General features: G+C 35.2%; 1 long non-coding RNA gene across 3 annotated transcripts; it reads left to right on the top strand.

The window, feature by feature from the left end:
* Positions 1–3,723: 3,723 nt before the first annotated feature.
* Positions 3,724–12,123, top strand: LOC134470982 (uncharacterized). 3 transcript variants are annotated; one of them, XR_010040275.1, is made up of 8 exons: positions 3,724–3,904; positions 6,051–6,138; positions 6,372–6,522; positions 6,847–6,981; positions 7,155–7,211; positions 7,527–7,652; positions 8,338–8,436; positions 8,868–10,473. It is a non-coding gene; the product is annotated as an uncharacterized LOC134470982 (long non-coding RNA). The 3 variants fall into 3 exon arrangements; XR_010040273.1 differs by lacking the exon at positions 8,868–10,473 and adding an exon at positions 11,290–12,123 and having other exon boundaries at positions 3,727–3,904; XR_010040274.1 differs by lacking the exons at positions 7,527–7,652; positions 8,868–10,473 and adding an exon at positions 11,290–12,123 and having other exon boundaries at positions 3,730–3,904.
* The last annotated feature ends 8,667 nt before the right edge of the window (positions 12,124–20,790 follow it).

Below are 20,790 nucleotides of genomic sequence, written 5' to 3'. Positions count from 1 at the left end.
TATAACACAAATGTAATGTGGTGCAAAGAATTATATATGTGTATTGCCAGAAAATTAGAGTAGTCCTCAAATGAACCTAGAAAAATGGTCACAAAATAGGTAAAACTTATTTTGTGAGGTAGCCTCTGTTATGAACCTTTCATGGTTATTTTTCTAATCTTACATTTACATAGTCAGATCTCTCTGTTAACTTAGTGTTTTATTTATTTATGTCTGTACCATCATCGGCTTTTTAAATTACATTGGCTTTATTCATTATTTTTTCTAGATCCTTAGAATTGAAGGCAATTGTTTTCAGTAATTTCTTGTTTTAGAGGCAAGCACTGGTAGATATAAATTGATAGCACATTCACAAAATGTTATTTATGCTGCTTTCCTTTTTTATTTTATCTAGGTGTTTCTTAATTTCCTTATGAACCTTACTATTTTTCATATCTTTTCTTCCACAATTTCTCATTGATTTCCACATACTTCATGATTTTCTTTTCCCCATAGTTTGTAAATTATTACTTAGGAGTACAATAGATGCTATGTGCATCTATTCATTTTTAATTTATAGACAGCTTCTCCACAATTCTCAAATCTGCAATGATTCCTCACATTCCAGTTACTCACTCACTAATTTGATGAATTTTCTCACATATTGCATTATTCATGAAAATATCTACTCTAAAATGGGATTCTACGTAGAATGGGTAAGTTATGATAACCAATACTGCCTTTATTTAATAGGACAAGAGTAACAAATTAACATAGAGCATGTTTAAGAAAAGCAACATAGAATGGAAACAACTTGAGAATATCCTCATTAGTGAAATAAACAAGACTAACATTAGTAAATATCAAATTGTCTCTCTAGTGTAAAAAAAACTGACAGAAGAATGTGATCCAAATATAATAATAGATTATGTAAAAGTGAAAGGAAAGGAAAGTACTCTAAAGGATATAACTATATGTATAGTGTGTAAGATAGATGACCATATTACTAAACTTCTATGAGATCACTGAACAGAAGAGACTACACTGTCAATGTTTGAGTGTCTAGCCATATTTTATGCTTTGATTTTAAAACTTTAACAACATTTTTAAGATGACAATATGTAATGTATCAACTAGCAATGTTATGATGTTAATTTTTTTAATCTGTATTCTTTTTTTTCATTTTTTCTCTTCTTGCTTTCTTTAAATAAAATTTAAAAAGAAAAGCAATATAAGACTGTTTGTGAGTCAGCTTTTCAATTTTTAGTGTCTATGGTCCTAAATGTTCATGGCCATTTGTTGTCCTGAAAAATTCTCTAATGATTTATATTATAAATTTATTTAAATTGAGTATGGTTTTATTTCATTAAACAAAGATATTCTTGCCAAATACAATAAAATTATTTTACTCCGTGAAAACCCAAGTGTACATTGTGTCAATACAATAAAGAGGAAATACAATGTGGTTATGAGAGGGAATGTGGAGAAACAACTGAAATATTGAAATTTTTTGTAGTATATATCTATCAGCAGATTACGAATATTCTGAAAATTCTACAACTTGGTCAGTGGCAGATTATTTGTTTTGATACATTTCTAATAGACATATGTATAATCTACTTTCTCACTGCTGGGACAAAATACATGACAGATATGACTTAAAGGAGAAGTTTCTTTTGGCTCATGGTTCTCTACCATGGACCTGCTGAGTCCAAGGCAGAAACAGCATGGTACAAAAGGTTCAGTGGAATAGCGTGGCTCAACTCAGGGCAGACAGATGCAAAGACAGCAGGAGCATGAACAGAGGGACACCTCATTGGCTCGCATCCCAGAGACCCATCTCCAATCAGGACACAACTACTAATACCACATTCAATTATGAACCCATGCACAGATGAGTCCACTGATGAGCACAGCACTCCAGACCCAGTCACCTTCTAAACATATGAGACTTTTGGGATCTTTTTAAAGGAAAAAAAAACAAGTAATAAAAAAGCAAGAAGCAAACAAATCAAAACAATAACAACAACAACAAAGAACAGCAGTAGTTATATAGATTTTTCAAAATGAGATGATAGCAATTTCACAATGGTTGTTATACTGCGGGTTGTTATTTTCAAAACAGTAGCTTAGTTTAAAAGACATAGGAATAAATCAAAATAGTAGAACCCATCCAAACATTGGATTTCAAAAACAAGACAGAAGGAAATCCCCCAAAGGTGCTAAAATGCATATTGTTATCTTCCAAATAGATGTTCAGACTACTAAGTTTGGACCTGCAAGATCAATTAAACAGTACAAGCCTTAAGTTATTTCTTTACTTCAGTTGCTATCATCTCAGCCTGACTTCATCAGAAGCAGAGAATATAAACCAATATTTACAAGAATAATCCAAGTTATTCTCCCTAAATCATGGTTTACTTGAAGCTAATGTAGCATTCATTAATTTCAAAATTTCCATGAATGAAAAGTTGATTAGCAAGTTTTACAGGAGCAGAGGAAAAAAGGACTTTGGTTTCTCCTAAAAATGAGAAAAGTTCACAAGACTTTGGCACTCAAAACTGTGACTTTATGAGTAGGATTATAAGGAGTTACATACCTCATGAGCAACATATGCCAACCAGAAAGATGGACCGTCATAAAGGAAAATCATTTACCTGAGTCAACTTGAAGCAATAAATTTCCCTCAGGATACACAGAGCATTACAATAAATATGCATATCTTGTAAATTGTTATTGGGGGATATGCTCTTTGAAAATCAACCTAGGCTGTGCATGGATGCAAGAAATAAGAAAAATATTACCTTTATGATGTTACATTAAAAAAAAAACTAACTGACAAAATCCCAGATCCTTTCACTGGAAACCTATATGTTGAATAGTAAGGCAGTACAAAGTATCCAATTGACAAAGGCAAGTTATCCCCTTTGGTAGATTTGAAATAGACAAGAAATAGATAGAAAATGTCAGTCATTGGAGCACTGATACAGAGAGAAACCTTGAGTGAAGGATACTATATTTTCCTCTATGAAAAGCTCTATATAAAATTATGATTCATACAGTGATAATCGAAATCCGTGACATCCATGCCAAACCTGAGTAAGTACTATAGAAAACTTCAGAGTGGTAAATATTCTGTGTTTCTATTTCTTTCCAAGCTAAAATTTAACAACTGAAGAGCCCCAAGTCTCATTTATGATTTTAGGTGTTTGACTTTTAGTTGAAAGAGCAAATAGCAGATCACTTCCTGGGTGAAATATTTCCTGGATGAATTAGAAATACTGTGTACTTTTCTATGTAATTATTTTTCAAGTGTTAGAAATTGGCAAGAGAGAGGAGAAAAGCGTTGAAGACTAATTATGATAGTGAAAAAAAATGTACAATTAGATTGAAAGAAGGAAGAATACAGACATCCTTTCTATTTATCAGAATAATGCAATATAAATTTTCTAAATGAGATTAGAATTTAACATTAAAAAATAACTTTACAAATGTGAGGCACTGCCTTCTAGACTGGTCTATGGCACTATGAAAACAAGAAATAAAATTTCTCCTTAAAGAAAACAACAGATATGTAAGTGGCAATTTTAAAAGATGTGGCTGTCTGAGAAGTAGAGATAAAAAGTGCTCTGACAGGGGATGGAAGTTACCCTATCACAGGAACACATGTGCGAGAAATCCGGGCCAAGAAGTTGCCATCTTAGGTAGAGTGTTCTTATCTCCTTAAACAGCTGGAGACTCTTCTCACAAAGTAAAATTAAATTGCACTGAAGATCCACTACTCATAGTTTATTTGGGGTCTGGATGAGGACTAGGTAAGATGCTGTCTTTTGGTAGCTCCTTCAGACAGAATCTTAAGCGTATGCGAGTGCAGTGAAGTTCCCTGGCCTCCTTTGTTAAGTCAGAGTGACACATGGTGACAGAGGTAAGTATCTCTCCTATTGTTTATGTCCATGACACTTTTTATACTACAAGAGTCCATGGTCTTTCATGACAGACTTTTAGGCTTATTCATTTTCTGGAGTTGTTCATGGTAGGAAATCCTGTGAGGAGATTAGTGTTGTAATAAAATTAGGAATTAGTATTTGAGAAGACCATCATTGTCTCTGGTTATTGCTTTATTTTTAATTTAACTGATTTTGACTTTCAGATACAATTTTACAACAATTCAAACTGACAAAGCTATATAAAATGCACTTCATAAAATTTAGGTGGTAGGAAACTAGGAGGTAAACTTTGCTGGAACCAAAAGTTGATCTGGAAATTGGAGAGAAGGAAGGGAGAGAGAAATAAACATGGTTAAAATATGATATGTATATGTACTGACACTCTACACTGAACATAATTACCAGGTATTAATGTTATTTTTATTATATATACTATATAATGTAACAAAAACTCTCCTAGTTGGATGACATCAGCATGCCTAAAAGTTATTTTATAAAAGTTCTGCCTCACTGTCATATTCTGTCCTGAATGTATAGAAGCTCAGAGTATCTTTGCAGTGATCCTAAGCTCTATTACCAAGCAGCCTTGCTCCTCTATACCCCTGTTTGCTTTCTATTTTTCTCTCACTTCAGGAATTTTGATCAAGGATGATAATAGCTATGCTCTGGAATGATAATACTCCCAATTTTAGTACACTTAACAGGAAGTTCTAGGCAGTGAGATTAGAGGTTAGGATAAGGGTGCTTTGAAATCAAAAATCAATTAAACAAAATTTGAAATATGGAATTTTATCTTCATAAAGAACGAGTCACAGTTAGTCTGAAATATGGTGATATTTTTGCTTTGGCTAGGAATTAAAGATGAGAAATTGGGAAACATGAGGTGAAAACATAGAAAATTGTAGTTTATGTTCTTTTAAAATATTAACTGTCAAAAGGAAGGGAACTGTGAGTATAAATATTTGTTTTAAGGTAATTATAATGTTATAGAAATATGTACAACCAAACTACAATTTAAAAACTAATAGCACCTATGCTCTTCAGCGGAGAAAAATAGAAAATTAGGGAATGGGAGGACGGAGGGGGTGACTGTCAGTGATGACAACAGGGGAGAAGAACAACGAAGGTGATTCTATGTGAAGTAGCCATTCAAAGAAAATGAAATTAATCCCATAATTTAAATTCTGTGTCTTTGTGACTCTCCTTCCTCGACTTAGTATTCTGATTGACAAAAATGAAAATATATTCTATTATGATCATTTAGCTCAAAATAAGAAATATGAATTTCTCTAAAATATATAGCAATGTTAGCAATGTAAAATTGTATGGAAATTCTATGTCAATATATTTTTCCTTCCAAATTGCATTATAACCATGTGGAAAACTTCTGGAAAATCAGTATAATGTACTTTGAATGGAAACACAAATGCAGTATGAGGAAAATGTCTAGTTTCCTGAAATATAGGTACAAAAAATTAATGACTGTAACATGGAAACTGTCTCCATCACGATGAGGTTATATTAGGTTACACTAGCACACAATTAATTCCATGGAGGTGGGCTGGGGATTTAGCTCAGCGGCACAAGCACCTACCTGGAAAGTGTGAGGTCATGCATTTGATCCCCAGTACCAAACACAAACAAAAAATATTCTAATTCCATGGAGGTCTATGTCTCTAAATGTAGAAGACTCATTACCAATGCAGACTGAAACCATCTCCAGCCCATGAACATTGTGCATTGCATTCCTGCTCTGGAATCAGGATGGTGGAAGAGGAGGGTGTGGGCTCAGGTAAGAAGGGCACCCACCCATGCACAGATGGCTGCTCAGGAGTTTATGTGGCTGTTCACAGTCCATGTGCTGTGGAGTCAGAGTGAGCAGGAGAAACCAGAATGTGGGAGCCTGAGGTCACAGGGTGGCTGACTAAGAGTGACATCATCGTATCTTCAACTTCCCAAGACACCTGAGCCCCAGAACAAAATAGAAATAACAATAAGAGAGCTTAATTAAATATGAGGATGAATCAAACAGTTCTAATGTCTCAAAACTAATGAATTTTTTCACCTTGTATCTCTCTGGAACATGAATACTAGGATTAGTGGCTGCTGTTCTTTTATTTTCAGGCTCCATCCTGCTAATACTATCAACATTTTGGACTCTGTGTATACGGGACTCTTGAATTCACACTAGAATCACTGGATTTGTATTGGGGTAAGAAAATATTTCTTGCATAGTCTTTGTGACACTATAATAGAGGGCATGCTGTTGAAAATGGGCAAGAAAAAATGATAAATACTAAATCTTGGAATTTCCTCAGTCATTATTGAAATCAATATGAAGCCTAATTTCTAGAAGTTGCCACACTACCTACATCTACTTTGATATTGACATTCGTGGAAATATTGTATGGAATCAGAGATTCATCCTTTGATCTGATTTTCCAGGATAACCCATCTGTAGTCATCAAAACATCACAGGCTGTGCAAAGCAATACTATCAGTGACATCACTGTGGACATTCAAGAGGCAGACCCATCATTCATCTGAACTACGTCGTGTGCAGAATACTATGAATACACCACAGTGTGTTGTAGGGGTGAGCATTTTTAAGAATGATTATTATGAAATAGATTTGTATTCCCCTAAATTTTTTCTAGATCAGGTTTCTAGATGACCTAAGAGTTTGGCATGGTTGTGGAAACACAACCATGATGCTCTACCAACTCTTTAAGTATAAAGAACACATATATGATTTATGAAAATTGCCAATGCCATTTTAGAAATGCAGGAGATTAATTTAGGCATTAATCTGAAGACAATTTCCCTTATAAGGACTCTCAAAATCACCATGTAGGGAAGTACTTTTATCTAAGATTTACACTTACTCCTCTTACCTAAGAGACACTTTCTCCTTCTCCAGGTGCTCCAAATGATGTGTGGCATGGGGCTGACTGTCCTGTGGGCAATAGTGATTTCTGATTTGTTTCATTCTGACCTTTCCATAATACAATTCCACAATGTGTTGCCCTATGTATATCTTTTGGTACCACTCATTGTAAGTAAATACAAATAATATTCATTCCTCTACTACTGTAAACATGAATGTAATCCTAAGGAATGTTAAGAGCACAGAGTGTGGGGAGGAACATTGGGAAACACTTGGTTTTAGAAAAAGTGAGTACAAAGAATGTATTTCCAGGCAAACTAATTAACCTTTATTTTCTACAGTATATCACATCAGGAATTCTGACCGTGGTGACTGAAATCATAGTGAATTACTACATGGTGAGTTTCCCTGTAGTTTAAAAACCTAAAACAGCTAAGATTTGCACCACCATTGACACCTTAAATGAACAACACAACACTTCTCAGATTTCACTCTGTTTTGAGATCCCAAAATGATTTCTTTTCAGCACCCATAGTCCTTTATCTATTTCTAGCCACAACTGAAAATATGCACTCATGGTATAAAAACTTTTGCATTTTAACAAATTTCAATTTTCTTATTTTAAAAGGTTGTGTGTGCATCCATGTTTGTGCATCAATGTAACATTCACCAGAATGCATGAATAAACATTTGGTTTTCTTTTCCACTTCCAGACTGTGGCCTTTGTATTAGTAAAGTTTGTGAGCTTTCTGGCTGCACTGGTATTCACAATAATTCATGGCATAAATTTATTTGAAGGTGCCATGGAGATTGGTATATTCCCTGCAGATATCATATCAGTAAGTATTTCCAGATTTCCAGGTATGCAATTTCTTGGCCTTTATTCATATACAAAGTGACTTTATGTCTTGCACATAAAAATGGCCAAAAACTTGATTCTAAGTGAATAAATTTATTAATTCAAAGAGGTTTTACTTTTTGAGCACATCTTATGAGACTAAATAAAACTTTTAGTTGGGGGTAGAACACATGGCACTCAGGAATACATTTAATAATTTTTACTCTAATAAACCATAAAGTAAAAAGTTTCTCTTCCATTCAGACTAATGATTTGAAAAATCCAACTGCCTTTCCCTGTCAGGAAGTTTTAACTCATGCCCTGTGATGAGGATTCATATCACTATGGGACATAGATGGATTCGAACATAGTCTCAGATTCAGAAATCTCAGTAAAAATGGTTTTGGAACTAAGCATCCATTTGTGATCTTGTTCATAAAAAAACAAGCTGGATAACAAGAGGTCATTGCGCTGGTCTGATATTTTAAGAGGGTGGAACTGCACACTGCAGAGTACAGTCATAGAGAGGTGAGGTGTATGGGAAAGAGTGGGATATTTGCCACCACAGTGTTGGTCCACGAGTAAAGCATGTCTAACAGTGTGCCAATGGCTGAAAGCATCTCTTCACAGATCTCTAATTTTTCTCTCCCTCATGACTCACAATGGCGTTTCCTGTGCTCCTGAAGTTCATCCTCACGATGTTTGAGCTCATCTCCCTTCTGCTGTGCTGTTGTTTTCAGTGACTGCACATAGATATGGATCTTGCCCTGTTTCTTACCAAGAGGGTAAGGAATTATCTCTGCCACTTCACAGTTACCTTTTAGTTTATTGAAAAGATGGAAAACCCACCTTTAAACTGCTTTTTCTTGTTATTAATCTGTATGAGAAATTCCTATTGCTTGGGAGTCACACATACGAACTTAGCTTGGACACTGGGTGAGCAGCTAAAGGACTGGGTTTAAATTTTATACAATGGGAAAGAAAAGTGAAACCCAGGGTGTGCTTAAAGAATGAGGGAGACTGGAACAGGATTTTAAATGCCTGGAGTTTTTATCTGTCCTTGGAGTATGTCAATTTTTCTTTAGATTTCAATCTATGATCATGAAGGGTGGCTTGCATTGTCAGAATCTTTTAGGAATGACCCAATAAGCACAGTGTAGCAGCTTTTTAAATAAGAAAGTGCAATGTTTTTTGAACACAAGCTCTGCTTTTGCAGATATGACTGCCCTAAGTGGTCTTCCCCTCTTTCCCTCCGTGAACCTCAACAAGCTGAAACAGCCACATCGCACACGGTGTAATGCAGAAATTGCTACCATCACATTTCTTCTCTCTCAAAACACTCTAAGAAGGCAGTCCCTGTTTAGGACACACATTGCCTTTCTTAGTAAATATTCCACTCCCTCGGAAGCCTCTCACAAGCAGGTCAGTGCCAGCCTGCCTTGCACCATCTGGAGTAGCATCAGCTCCTAGGAACGTGTGTACATCAAAGTTAATATTTGCCATGAATTTGTACCATTCTCATTACCAATAACAGATTCCATGTAAGTATAAATATTAGATCACAAGTGAAGATCTGTCAGAACAACAACAAAAGTAATTTTAAAAATTCTTTAGGTGACCTCAGAAGTAAGTGGCTCTTTCCAGAAGAAAAGAAACTCCACTACAATAGAGATCTAAGATTCAAGATTTGTACCACAGAGATTCACTGACTACCACTGAGTTTGAGAATGATAAGTACTAAGAAGATTCAGTTTAAACAGAATAGAAAATTCGGTTCCATACAATTCTTGAAACTCAGAATGAGCCTGTAGTGTGGTCACGGTTCAAGGACAATAAATGTGCTATTGATGTAAAGGGAAAAATAATAGTTTCCCCAATATAATGTAGGTAGTTCTCTCCACGCAGAGGGAATCAAGCTGAGCAAAGACAGAAAACAATAATTTGTTTAATTAGTCCATTCATGTTTTAGAATTTTACTATGATTATTCCAGGATGAATTTTGCAGTTATGCATTATATAATATTAATGACTCAGAATTTAGAAGGTTTTCCCAATAAGAACATGGTGTTGTAGTGTCTCTAAGACTTTCTTAATTTCTAAAGTAAAGCATCTGACAAAAATATATACATTCTATAATTTGGGAACAACATAAATATGCATCTTGGCTATTTTTCTTATTGTTGGGACAAAGTATGTAAAAACCACAAGTGAAAAGAAGGGAGGTTTATTTAGTTCACAATTTGTAGAGGTTTCAGTCCATACTTACCTGATTTCCAGGCAGGGAGCCATGTAAGAGGGGAATAGCAGAGGAGAAGCAGTCTATGTCAGGGCAGGCAGGAGACACCAAGCCACAGCAGCAGCAGCAGCTAGACTTCCTCTGTCCCTTTATATTCCATGAAGACTGTAATCTATTGACTGCTGCCATTCACAGCCAGGGTGGGGCTTCCATTAATCCAACCAAGAGCTATATGAAACCAATTAGAAAACTAACCATTCAGCCAAGTATCACAACCTCAATCCACATTCATCCACCCTAGCTCAGCCAACTCCAAAAATCTCCTCTTATTAGCACATGAGGCTTGTATGGAGGTAATATTTAGATATAAGACTTCAATAGATAGCAAAGTAATAAATTTTCCACAGACATAGAATGTTTACAACTCTTTTCCACCTAATGATAAACTGGAGAAAACTAATATGGAAATAGCACCTTCTAAGGACAACTAAAAATAATTTCTAAGTATTCATAGAAATTTAGAAAAGGAAACCATTAACAATTTTGCAAAAGTAAAAACAAATATTGAATTATAATAATAAATTTAATAATAATATAATAAATAATATATAATAACCATCTAACAAATATAATATAATAATAAATTTAACAGTATATGGTTGTAATAATAAATTTTAAGAAAAAAATAGGTTAAAATACAGATATTTGAAAAATATATCATATTATACATTATATGTAATTAAGTATGTGTATTGTAGAAAAGTTTTAAAAGAAAACATCAAATAATTTCTAACTTCATTTATCAACTAGGCCCTGTTAAAACACTCAGTGCAGTATTAGATTATATTTTATGTCAATATTTTTCTCTCAGTATTATGCTTAAACACTTTGGTCTCTAATAATTGAACCATATCTATATAAAGAAAGTAGAAAGACAGTAGATAGATAGATAACTTTAATATGTATTAGCACTGTTATTTTCTTTTTACATATGTGAAGAGATCACTGATATTAGTAATTTCTTATTTGCTTCAAACATATTAATATCTATAAGCTGATAGTGTTAACCAGCATCTCAGCACTGGTAGTATATCCTGTTTTTATATTCATTTGCTGAAGATATTTTGTAATTCTCCAGGGATCACACCTTGTAGAACAGTTTCCTTACAAGCTGTTTCTTTACAATTTCCACGTATTTAATATTTTTCTTTCTTCCATTTTTGATGTACAAATTGTTCCACAGTAGGAAGAGATTCTATTTAATACAAGGTCATTGGTTTTTGATGTCTGGAAACTTTTTGAAAGTATTAAATGTTCATCTATGTTGGATTAAAGTATAAAATCTACAACAAGCCCCTACTACATTGCTTTCTGCTCCAAATTTTGTTTCATCTTTTCTCAGACCATACAAATCTCTACTCATAGAGAAAAATTTCCCTATGAAGTGAAATTTCAAGATCAACAAGCACTGCGTACATTTCTCAATGCTGTCACTTCAAGCAACCTGTCAAGATTGGAAAATCTACTGAAACTCAACACAGGAAAAGACAGAGTAACAAAATTTGTGTGGGACAGTTCTTTAAATTTTAGTGTCTTTTAGCATGCTTGTTCACTTCCAGTTGTATTTCTTTTGGGGAATTTTAACTTAAAACCTCCAATATTACATAGTTTTCTCCCATTTATGTTTTTCTCCTGAGTTTTTCAATATCCATGCTTGTTTTCTATCACACATTTGCAAGAGTCTTTTTATCATCATATCTGCACCTGGTGCACTGGCATACACTGTACTTTCAGTCAGCAAAATAACTACCAGGCAATTATTAACATTCACTCCTTCTGGAATCGAGCTGTCTCTTTTCTGAGAAGCTTATGATACATCATCCCTAATCTTGCTTATATTTGCTTTCTAACAAATGTCAGTATTTTTCTCTTTTCATGATTCTTTTTCCTTTCTCTTATTTATTTTTTCATTCTCAATAGCAAATACTTGGAATTTTCATTTAATTTCAGTATGATTTTATTATAAACCTTATTAGATACACAATATTGTTTCACATTTGAACATTTACCTATGCTGTATGTCATTACATCCTATGCTATATGACAATAACAAAAAAGAAGAGAAATTCTTTGTTCATAACAATATGTGCAAAGTACCAATGGACAACACTCAAAGTTCTTTCCTATAAAATCTACACAATTAAATAAGACGTTGAAATTTCTACAACTTGATAAAGGAAGATTGCTTACTTTGATAGCTTTAAAATGGATGAGCACAGAACAGATCCCTGCTCATTGGTATAGGTGTGGGCACAAACTGGGAGTAAAAAGGAATATCATTTGCCCCTGTGAAAAAGCTCATCATAAATTTATCATGATTTGAAAAACGCAAATTAAAAGCTTAATCTTCTCAATTTTACCGTGGTGAACAAGAGTCAGTATTACAAAAGGGCTCTCTGTGGAAAGGACTATGCCTTTCTGTTTCTCTTTTTTTCAATTTAAAGTTTAATTCAAATATAGCTATAAATCTATTACTTTTCTTTATCATTTTGGAAGATATAATTTCACAGATAAAGGTAAATGTCAAGCAACTTTTATGCTTGGCATTCCTTTATAGCATCCAGAAATAGCGTGCACTGTATTACTTTATAGTTATTTTTCAAGTTGGAGAAACAGGCAAGGGAGAAAGCATTAAAGAGTATGAGGAAGTTGTTCAAATTTCATGTTGTACAGTATTTCATATTTTACAAATTTCATATTGTACAGTATGAGGAAATTGTACAAATTAAATAAGGAACAATACATATATATTTTCCTATCTATAAGAATAATTCAATCCACTGTGTTAGCAGTGACCCAGGCAATGTGAACAGAGAAATTAGTGTTTTCTCTACAGAGTACGATGTGTGAGGGTTTGGCAGTGGAAACGCTGTCTGTCTGTGCAGTGAGATAGGGTGATATTTCTGTCCAAATCAGGTACCTTTGCACATCACAGAAACCCATCTGCAAGAAACTCTAGCCAGGTCCGTAAATATTAGGTGACACGTTTTTAATCTCCTGGGAAGGCAGAGACCCTTTCTAATACAGGAAAATGGAAGAACAAGGAAAACCCAGTCCCCAGGCTTTGTGTGGCACCCAGAAGAGCCACAGATCCTGAGCTGTTTGCAGCAGTTCCTCGAAAGCTCCTTCCTGTTCTCTATTTTGGTCTTTATTTATAATTTGTATTTCACATGTAAGAGAAAACAGGATATTTAAGTGGTATGTACGACTTACTTCACTTAACATCGTGGTATCAAGGTGCATCATTTATCCTACAAATGACTCAAGTTTATCATTCTTTATGGCAAAGTAGAACTCCATTTTTTATAAATACCACATTTTTTATCATTCATCATTTAGGCCGTTTCCAAGACTTAGGGATTATTAATTGTATTGCTATGAAGACTAAACTGATTTTGAAACAAAAATCAATGAAACATAGCTTTGATATATAGAATTTTGCTTGTATAAATAAACCACAGTTTAGAGAGGAGCAATATTTTGCTTTGAATATGAAGTAAAGATGAGAAACTGGAAATAGAAGGCAACCATAAACTATCTGTATTATTCTCTGTGACAGTGATTCATAGCTGTCAAGGGAAGGAAATGGCAACTGCAAATACTTTAAGCTAGTTTCGTTATGATAAGATGCATCACAGAAAAGCACATCTTTAGAGATAGTTTAGTGTGTGTGAGCTTTTGTAGGTGTGGGGGGCTGGTCTGGGAACTTTTAAGGACAAAAGTATGAGGAAAGTCAGAATAACAAGGGAGGAATTCAATCTGAGGAAATAGCCTGAGTTAACCAGGAATGCCTCCATTCCTTTGGGTCCATATGTAATTTCATGATCTAAAAACCAGATCACATGCTTATGACTTTTTCTGAACTTATCATTAAGAAAATATTTTGTCCTCTTAACATCCCTAAGAATGAAAGGCATTAGTTTTTCTTTTAAAAGTACTTACTGTTTGGTACTTCATACAGTGTTAAAATGTTTATATTTCTAATTCTGTATTAATATATTATTCTACTAAATTAGATTACACCAGTTGAGAATGGCTATATGCACACCTTAAATAAAATAATATAAAAGTAAAGGTAACACTACCTAGATTGTCTCAGTTACATTTCTCTCATCACTAAGACAACTACCTGACACTCAAAAGTTAAAGGGGTAAAGGTTTAGTTAGCTCAGTTTGTAAAGGTTTGAGTTTATATCCGCTGGTTCCAAGCAAAGAGGCACATGGTAGAGAGGCACAGTTCATGGCAGAAGAGGATAGCAAAACTAAAAGGAAAAAGGAGAGAGAGCCCCTTCCATATCTTATATTGTAGGCAGACTACACCCCTAGGAGAGGTGTAGCATTCACACCCACAATCCCAGCACTAAACAATGAGCCAATCACAAACTCTAGATTCACCTGTCTCTGAAGAACCCAGCTCTATGACTGCATGCGGCTTTGGGGGTACATCTAGACACATACCATAGCACTAGTTTCTTGTCAAACAGAAGCAAATATAAGGTAGGATCTGAATCATGCTGAAGCAAAAAAAGGTTGTGTTAGCCCACATATAAGCTTGGGATAGGCTAGTCCATGTTTTAAACAAGCAGGGAAAAATCATTGCTGAGGGATACTTAAATCATTCCTAAGATGGGTCTTGCATTTTTATGTTCTATAAGAGGATCGCAAGAATAGCAGAGTAGGTCTCTGGGTTCAGATGATTGTGGTACCAGGATAATGGACATGTGACGTTTTAGAAATCTGTGTGACTCAGTGCAATATCTGGTATGGGTAGGCAGAGTTACCAAGCGAAGCCAGAGGGTAAGAGCATATAAATTACTACAGCAGTTGATGAAGACAATGGTATTGTTTCTTAAACTTCACAGACATTTAAGTCAGAGACAAAACAATAATATCAGATATCACTTATACCTGCTGATTAGTGAAGGAGTTCTAATGCAGCAAGACTAATAAAATATCTCAGTTCATCTCTCTCTGGGGCTGATGAACTAAGATTAGTTGTTGGTGTTTGTTGATTTTCAGCTTCATTCAGGAACTATTGATCATCATTTCAAGACAATGTATACGTAAGACACTTCAATTCAGGCAAGAGCCTTTAGATTTTCCTTAGAGTGGAGATAAATTACTTACATAACTTTTCTGATGCCTACTAAAATAGAGGATTTTCTATTCCTAAGTGGTCATGAAATAGTACTAATTATGTATTAAATGTCAGAATTTCCCCCTCATTGACTCAAACAAATATGCAGCATAGCCTCTAGAACTGGTCATAATATTTAATTTTTTTATATTTGCAAGCATGACAGCTTTCTATGCAATGAGACCCCTTCATTGATCTGATTTTCCAGAATGAAATCTTCAGTCATAGAGGCAGCACTGGTTGTGTAAAACAATACTACCAGCCACCTAACCACTAACATTTGAGGTGGAAACCCAGGTATTGATCAGAGCTCCTTGGGCTGATGCCTGGCCCCCAGAATACCCTGTGCTGAATTACATAACTATAGTACAATGTTTTTTTAGTGGTCAGCATTTTAAAGCTGCAGCCTTCCGCTAGGTGTTTGATGTGCCTCCCCATTTGCTAAATTTGCTGTTAGTCATTTACTGGGTCACTTCAAAATTCTGTGTACCCATGGAAACATCTATATTAAGCAGAGACTATTGGCTCATGTTTATAATTTCTGAAAATTCCCAATGTTATATTTTGGGCAAAACTGAAGATGAATTAAACATTGTTCTTAGCAGAATTACACTTATGAAGGAAGTCCTGACTTATTTAGAACTCCTAAATTGGTAACTTTTTCTAGGAATAACACTTATTCTTCCTTCCTCAAAAGTACTTTCTCCTTCTCCAGAAGCTCCAAATAATATCTGATGTGATATTGATTATGCTATAGATAGTAATTTTTTAGCATGTCTCATTCTGATCTTTCTGTAGTACAAGTTCAACCTAAGTGGCCCTATTTCTACATTTTCATACCAATCACTGTAAGTAAATCCAATTATATTGAGTTCTCTATACAATAAATAGGAAAATAATCCTTAAGCATTATTTTCATATGTTACTTAGGAACCCAGAGTTTGGAAGAAAACACTAAGAAACATTAGTCTTAGAAAAAGTAAAGTTCAGATGATATGGTCTCACACTAATTCACTGAGCTACATTCTTAGACAATATGTCATATCTTAAATATACTTTAATCAGGACCGGATGATCTCATACCCTGAATGAGTTGGTTGCATGAAAACAACCAACACACTAAACTTTGCCAGTTTAATTTAATGTTATTATGTAACAAAGCAAAACCGGTATGAAGAATCTTTGAGGATTAAAATTCTGCACCATCCAACTTCTGAACAATCCTAAGAAACAATAAGTCTGTTTTGGCAAACCAAATTTCAAAAATCATACTTTAATAATATATGCTATTAATTTTATTGAATGCATGAAATTATACTTTGGAGGAAGCCTTTATCAAACATCAAGAAATATAGGCAAGAATGAGCACAATTTTAATTACATTAAGATATTGAATTATTAGGTTTTTTATTTTAACCCTACTAGCTAACTAATGTGGATAAGAAAATGAGGAATTGCCACAGTACAGAAGGCTTAGCCTATTTGTAAAAAGGCACTATGAGAATGATAAAGATTTTGATCATAAGCAGCAAGATATTCAACAGAAATCAAATGTATTAGAGTCACAAATTAATAACAACACTTTATAGTAAACAACATTGTCCTCAATTCAGTTAATAACTCACAGTCATTCCTTTCCATTTGTTTATATTTTCAGGAAGAAATACGTGCCAGAGATACACTTCTTGAAATAAATAAAAGGAATGGTATTTCAAATGTAAGAATGATCCATAAAAAGACACTCACTAATAGAAAATAAAAATAAATGAAAAAGTAGACTTTAATAATAAGCTAACCGCATGGAAAAACTTGAAATAATTAAAGATAGAACTACTTTTATAGTCTAGCAAAATTTCATGTGTATCCAAAAGAAATGAACTAGTACATCAAAAAAGCAATGTGCACCCCCCATGCTCATTATTATATTATTTCCAGCAGTCAAGGTATATAATCAACCCAAGTGTCCTTATTTGTCAGTCACATGTGAAATCCCTCAAGGCCAGCCCAGATGGTCAACAGAAAATACTTATTTCAACTCATCTCTCAGAAGATAGGAAAACTGCTATGTCATATTGAGTTTTATGAGTTTTGAGAATGAAACTAATCATTTTATGCCCATTAGTATCCCTTCTCATCCATCAGCCTCCCTCCACACTAGACAGTCTTAACAGTATAGATTTTTTCAAAAGATGAGGAGAACTCACGGACCCTTTTTTGTCCTGACTCTTCCTCCCTGCCTTTTCTTTCTGGGCTCTGTCTTAGCTCTCAATCTGTCCTAGAAAGAGTAATAAACATTAGAATCTTATTGAATCAAAGGACACTGGTCTATCAAATGTCTATGGAAACTTGGAGTTCATCTACATATTTATTAAAGCAAATCACACCAAAGAGTTGCTGGAGGAGAGTATTCATCTGAATCACTGAATGTGCTATGAGCATCTTGGAATGGTTCATCATTGTTTTTCCGAATTCATATAAAATAACTTGCCCATCTTGCTTACCTGGGATTATGCTTCCCTGTCAAATTTCAATGCTCCTGTTTTCAACATTCTCATCATTTTCCAACCTCATGTATGCTAGTGCTAATGACCTCACAAATCTTTCTCTCATTTCATGCCAAATGGAATGGGAGAGGAGACAGAAAATTGTCCTGAGCCTGCATCTCAATCAGCTTGCAAAATCATGAAACTGCACCCTTGTTTCCTAGACTCTACTTTCTTACTTTTTTGACTCTATCTTTAATAATCTTTTGAGAAATCCTGTCTATTAATAATGGTTTTTGCCTTCTTTTAAAGATTGTGGACTTCTCTGCCTCCAGACAGACCCTTGGGTGACCTTACACTTTTGTGCAAGATGATGTCCTGGGTTTCCTTTTTAATCATCTTACTCTCTTGCTCCTGCCAGTTACCCAACTCTTCACCATCAACCTCATTGGAAATACTCAACGCAATTCGAAAATCACAATGCTTTCCTTGGATGAATGTTCTCATCCATGTCTACTAGTGAATGGCGCTAAACTCATCCAGTTCCCTACACCAGAATCAAAATGTGAAAGTTTATTTTTCTCTTCACCCTACATATTCATTGCTTCATCAAATACATTCACTTCTCTCTAACTTCCTTAGAATCATGAGTTATTTAGATAGCATCATCCCTTCCCTGGAGAACTGAATTTCCTATTAGCCTAAATCCTGATTTCAGTAATAACAATTGTTATTCTTTCCATGGTATCCAGACAAATATTTTTCAGGATTCTCATTGCTGAAGATTCCACACCAAATGGTCTGTGTTTTGTTCCAGTTTCATTTTCTGATTTTGCTGTTCATTTTTTTATGATGCTCAGCATCAGGCTCAGACCTCATGCTCACTAGACAAGTACTCTGCCCCTAAGCTATTTCCCAATGTGATACAGTGTTTGGATTTAGACAAAACTGGATTGCAATCTCATGTGAACCTGTCATATGAACATCTGTGAGTTTCAGTTCTATCTTCTGGAAAATTGGTTTAATAACATCATCTGTCTCACAGCCTAGTTGTAAACACTAAAGTAGACATCTAAAAATGAATCCTGGGACCAGAAACATATTAATCAATGTCACATACATGCACACACCCATTAGCTTGAAGGTTTTTTATAAATTCATATTTCTCTTAGATTAAATTCAAAGTTGTTCATTATGGATTGAAGTCTGTACTTATTGATACATTGTGTCAATTTGAGAGGTTTAGAAGCTTAATTAATACACCAATTCTGCATCCTGCAGTGTAGAGGATATTCTTTGGAATGACTGTTTAAGCTCCAGGATGTTGTAATGGACCATTCATTTTGCCAACTTGAGAAGATTAGAAATGTAACTAAATGACTCAGCAAGGGGCCAGGATCCTTACCTTGTAAAGATCCTCATCCTGTGCAAGAAAAGGACCTGGAGATGTGTGAGTGTTTCACCTGCCCTGGGAGGGGTAGAAACCTGCTTACAATATAAAGGCAGAAAAGAGGCTTGCTTTCCCCTCTTCTGTCTTCTTCTGCATTGAAGTGTTGTTCGAGTGCTGTACCACCCTGCCTTAGAGCCAGCTGATTATGGACTGAAACTTCAAACTAACTGTGACCTAAATAAATCTTTCTTTCCTTAATTTTGGGTGTCAGATATTTTATCTCAGCAATAAGAGAGAGAAAATTAACTAAAATAGAATTCTAACCTCCCACATAATGATATCTAGATCTGGATGATCAGAAAGTAAGTAAAGTATGAGAATGGTGCCCTAAAAATAGATGCATACCTCGATTGCCCCTGCCTCTACCATGTAAGCCAGGAAGACAGCTCTCACAATTATAGCCACTCTGAAACCTTGGTGTTGAATATCCCAACTCCAGAATGGTGGAAAGTACTGTCCGTTGTTTAACCCACCAGTCTGCTGCTCTGTTGTGTGGAGTAACGAATCAAAGGACTCTTCCTACTCTCTATTCTAATGCTGACACGGTTGTCATTCCTGAACTTCACCTACCATCCCTTGTTTCCTCTTCATTCCATGGTCAAACTTCAATCCAGCCTAACTCCTAGTTGCTACTGAAAACAACACACAGGATGAGCACAGAGACTAAAAGACAGAGGACACATTAAACCTTGTGGACATCTGCAGGCAGTGCCCCATGACTTAGTCATCTGCTATCACTTGTTAGACTCTATCCACTTTTTAGACTCTCTACCTCCTCAGCACTTCCACACAGAGCACCACACCTCCTGCACAGAGACCCTGGGAGACACAGCACATCCAGTCCTGGCAAACAGGAAAGCAAAGTGGGGTTCACTGGGCACAGAGGCTGTTTCTTTCTTCAGCATTTGTTTTGATCACTTCGTCAAGAATCAGAAGGCAGAAGTTCTGCATTTCTGTGTCTTATAGTCGGTTCCATCACCTACACTTTATACTTTTAGAGAATGAGTTGATATCAATAGAGAAAGCCTGCCTGGTCGCCTCCTTGTACACTGTCTTGCTGTGGAATCTCAAACTCTCACATGTACCTCTGTAAGGGCACAGTCCTAAAAATAGTAAAGGCACAGTTATAGGACAGCAAACTTACAGACATGCAAGAGAATAGCAATCTTATAGAGACATGATAGCAAGTTAAAAATCAAATAGTGACCTCTGCCTATGCTTCTGCTGCTTATCATGTAATGACCCTACTAACTTCAGTCAGCTTTAACCTCTGAATTCAGCTGTTTTCCTTCTGATACTGCACTGAGTCAAATTGGCTATGTCCAGCTTGTGTTTTCTCTAGTTCAAGAGTATGTGTAGTTTCCACCTTTGTCAAAGACTTTATTTAGGACAAAGTGGCCCGGTCAAAGACACCCTTAACTTTACTTGCTCCACTTGAACCTCCCTCCTTGTCCCCAGGATGTTTCTATATTATGTTAAACGACTTCTTTTAAGTAAATCTATTTATAATTAGCTTGCCTGACAACGTATGGCTTAGTTCTTGTCACCAATCATTAATAATTTACCATCAGCCTTTTACTTCCTTCCTGCAAACTATATTTCAGCCAAACTCTAAACTGACTCATGGCTGGTGGTTTGAACTCGGTTATAGTCCCTCACATGATAGCATCAATAAACCCTGCCTTCTCAATTTCTCAGTCCAAAGAGTTTTCCATTCAGTTTGATGTTGATTTTCCTTCAACATCACTACGCAATCTACCATGTTGTGATGGA

The sequence above is a fragment of the Cavia porcellus genome, unplaced genomic scaffold (genome assembly GCF_034190915.1).
Source record: "Cavia porcellus strain 051 isolate PalLab524CR breed Dunkin Hartley unplaced genomic scaffold, mCavPor4.1 scaffold_17, whole genome shotgun sequence".
NCBI lineage: Eukaryota > Metazoa > Chordata > Mammalia > Rodentia > Caviidae > Cavia > Cavia porcellus.
Note: the sequence above shows the minus strand (reverse complement) of the source record. Positions and strands in the feature narration are given on the sequence as shown.